The 4071-nt window shown below is 34.9% G+C and overlaps 1 pseudogene; it reads left to right on the forward strand.

The window, feature by feature from the left end:
• Positions 1-1547: 1547 nt before the first annotated feature.
• LOC129560068 (olfactory receptor 4A15-like) lies at positions 1548-2453 on the forward strand (annotated as a pseudogene).
• Positions 2454-4071: the final 1618 nt, after the last annotated feature.

Consider the following 4071-nt stretch of genomic DNA (forward strand, 5'->3'; position numbering starts at 1 on the left):
AACAATTTGAAAGTAATTATTTTTTCTTGAATGTCTGAGATGGATTAGATTTCCTGCAATCATGGAAAGTGTTGGTCACTTGGAACCAGTTCAAAGTCCAGTGATGTTGCATGTGTTTCCATAGATGGCATCAGCTAACAAAAGTCAATGCTTTGAGAAGGCACTAGAGCCCAGAACGTGAGTTGAATGACTTTCTCCATATGCAGGTAAACATGGAAGTATATTTAGACACAAAATTCTGAACTAGGCTCACCATTTTGCTATAGTACATTGATGTTCTGAGAATTCAGTCGTTTGTTATATTTTGTGATTTTCATAATCAGCCATGTTATTAATCCTTTGTGATTCCTAAAATATGTGAATACTGATTCTATTCTGTTACACTTTTTAAAGATATTTTCATATTTTAATGATCTGGAATAAATTTGCCTCTGGAAGACATTTTTAGAAATTATTTTCAACTGTAACAATTTGGGGATATTTTCATGGGCAGATATTTGTAAATCTGAAGATAGATTTAGTTAATATGTTCTCTAAACATAGCTTATTAACCTGATAAAATTAAAAGATGAAGCAGCTTCTGTATACCTTGATTCAGTGATGTTTAAGAAAGCAAGTTAATGTTATAGTAATCAAGCTGTGACTTCAATTCTACTTTTTCTGTTCACAGGTGAGCTTCAGCATCATATCACATGTTTGTTCAACATTAAGAGGTATTCTTCCTTTAACTTACACTTATAATTTTAATTTTATTAGTTAATTGCTTATGCATATTTGTCAGTTTTAGATATTAACTCTATGTGGTGGCTCAGCTGGTAAGGAATTTGCCTACAATATGGGAGAACTGGGTTCGATCCCTGGATTGGGGAGATCCCCTGGAGAAGTGAACCCACTCCAGTATTCTGGCCTGGAGAATTCCATGGACTATATAGTCCGTGGGGTTGCAAAGAGTCAGACATGACTGGGTGACTTTCATTTTCACTTAATAGTTTTATTCATGTAAATTTTTCTCCAACCTACTTTTTTCTATTGGTGTTGTGACATCATTTCCTAAATTCTTAAAAAATTTGAAATCATCAGATATGTCTATTTTGTATTCAGAAATTCTTTAAAAAGATCCTTCCACTTCTAGAATGTAATAAGTCACATATTTTATTAAATGGAAAGAAAATATAAGGTAAAATTTGCTTTCTTTTTTTTAATTAAATGTTTAATCAGTTTTTATTTTTATATGTTATTAGCTTATGTAAAATTTAATTACCATCTACATGGAAAGCTAATTGTGGCAACTCATTTATTTAATACTATGTCTTTTGCCCAGAAATGTCTCTAATCACTTGCTTCTCCATTAGTCTATAAGATTTTTAAGTTTAAGGACAATATTTTAATCAGTCTGTATTATAATATCTGAAAGCATTAGAACATAATAAAACATATTTGTTGAATGAATAAACATATTATTGAAAGACTTCAGTAACTCACTTCTAGTAATTATATTCACAGGTAATTTGATACTGAACTCTGAATTAAGACATAAAGAAGCACCTATGGAACATAGGAATAATGTTACTGAATTTGTCCTCTTAGGGCTCACTCAGAGCACCCAGCACTCAGAAAATATCATTTGTCGTGTTCTTGCTCATCTACATTGTGACAATGTTGGACAACTTGTTTGTTGTCCGGACTGTGGTGTTCAGCCCAGCCTTGGATACCCCTATGTACTTCTTTCTTGGCTGCTTATAATTTCTGGATGCTGTTTATTCTACAACCTTCGTCCCAAATATGATTAAAATCTTCCTTTGTGAGAAGAAAACCATTTCCTTCCAAGCTGGCATGGCCCAGCTTTTTATGGAGAATTTATTTGTTGGTGCTGAGATTTTACTCCTGGTGGTCATGGCCTATGACTGCTATGTGGCCATCTGCAAACCCTTTCATTCATATTGAATCAGCGAGTATGTCTTCTGCTACTGCTCTTTGCAAGGGTTGGTGGGATTTTACATGCTGTCCTTCATCCAATATTTGTTTACAACCTTCCCTTCTGTGTTCTCAATGTCATTGACAATTTCATCAGTGACATTTACCCATTGTTAAAACTTGCCTGCACTGACACCCATATTACTGCCCTCTCAGTAGTTGCCAATAATGGCACAATATTTATGGTCATCTTTACACTGTTACTCATCTCCTATGGGGTCATTCTGCACTCTCTGAAGAATCTTAGTCAGAAAGGAAGGCACAAAGCTTTGTCCACCTGTGGTTCCCACATCACTGTGGTGCTCCTCTTCTTTGTACCCTGTATTTTAGTGTATGTGAGATTACCTTCTACTTTACAAATTGATAAATCTTTGGCTGTGTTTTATACCACTGTCATCCCTTTGTTGAACACTCTAATCAATGCTCTGAGAAATGGAGAGATGCAAAATGCCATGAAAAAGCTCTGGATCCTTCTATAGGATAGATCACATCCTGGGCCATAAATCTAGCCCTGGTAAACTTAAAAAAAAAACATTGAAATCATTCCAAGCATCTTTTCTGACCTTAATTCGTGAGTTGGTGATGGACAGGGAGGCCTGGCATGTTGTGATTCATGGGGTCTCAAAGATTCAGACACGACTGAGAGACTGAACTGAACTAAACTGATCTAAAGGAGAAAATCTATTAAAAATCCTAATATATGGAGGCTGAACAACATGCTGCAGAATAACCAACAAATCACAGAAGAAATCAAAAGAGAAATCAAAATATGTATAGAAACGAGTGGAAATGAAAACAAAAAACCCAAAACTTATGGGACACTGTAAAAGCAGTACTAAGGGGAAAGTTCATAACATACAGGCTTACCTCAAGAAACAAGAAAAAAGTCAAATAAATAACCGAACTCTACACCTAAAACAACTAGAAAAGGAAGAAATTATGAACCCCAGGGTTAGTAGAAGGAAATAAATTTTAAAAATTAAGGCAGAAATAAATGCAAAAGAAATGAAAGAGAACATAGCAAAAATCAACAAAACCAAAAGCTGGTTCTTTGAGAATATGAAAAAAATCAACAAACCACTAGCCAGACTCATCAAGAAACAAAGGGAGAAAAATAAAATCAACACAATTAGAGATGAAAATGGAGAGAACACAACAGACAACACAGAAATACACAGATTCATAAGAGACTATTATCAGCAACTATATGCAAATAAAATGGACAACGTGGAAGAAATGGAAAAATTCTTAGAAAAGTACAACTTTCCAAAACTGAACCAGGAAGAAATAGAAAACCTTAACCGACCCATAACAAGCACGGAAATTGAAACTGTAATCAGAAAGCTTCCAGCAAAAAAAAAGCCCAGGTCCAGACGGCTTCACAGCTGAATTCTACCAAAAATTTAGAGAAGAGCTAACACCTATCCTACTCAAACTCTTCCAGAAAATTACAAAGGAAAGTAAACTTCCAATCTCATTCTATGAGGCCACCGTCACCCTAATACCAAAACCTGACAAAGATGCCACAAAAAATAAAAACTGCAGGCCAGTATCACTGATGTAAATAGATGCAAAAATCCTTAACAAAATTCAGGCAAACAGAATCCAACAACATATTAAAAAGATCATACATCATGACCAAGTGGGCTTTATCCCAGGGATACAAGGATTCTTCACTATCTGCAAATCAATCAATGTAATACACCACATTAACAAAATGAAACATAAAAATCATACGATTATCTCAAAAGATGCAGAGAAAGCCTTTGACAAAATTCAACATCCATTTATGATCAAAACCCTCCAGAAGGCAGGAATACAAGGAACATATCTCAAAATAATAAAAGCTATATATGACAAACCCACAGCAAACATTATCCTCAATGGTGGACAATTGAAAGTGTTTCCCCTAAAGTCAGGAACAAGACAAGGGTGCCCACTCTTACCACTACTATTCAACATAGTTTTGGAAGTTTTGGCCACAGCAATCAGAGCAGGAAAAGAAATAAAAGGAATCCAGATTGGAAAAGAAGAAGTAAAACACTCACTGTTTGCAGATGACATGATCGTCTACATAGAAAACTCTAAAGACTCTAC

This window comes from Moschus berezovskii, chromosome 16 (assembly GCF_049115385.1).
Source record: "Moschus berezovskii isolate FMDL1 chromosome 16, NW_MosBer_1.0, whole genome shotgun sequence".
Classification (NCBI taxonomy): domain Eukaryota; kingdom Metazoa; phylum Chordata; class Mammalia; order Artiodactyla; family Moschidae; genus Moschus; species Moschus berezovskii.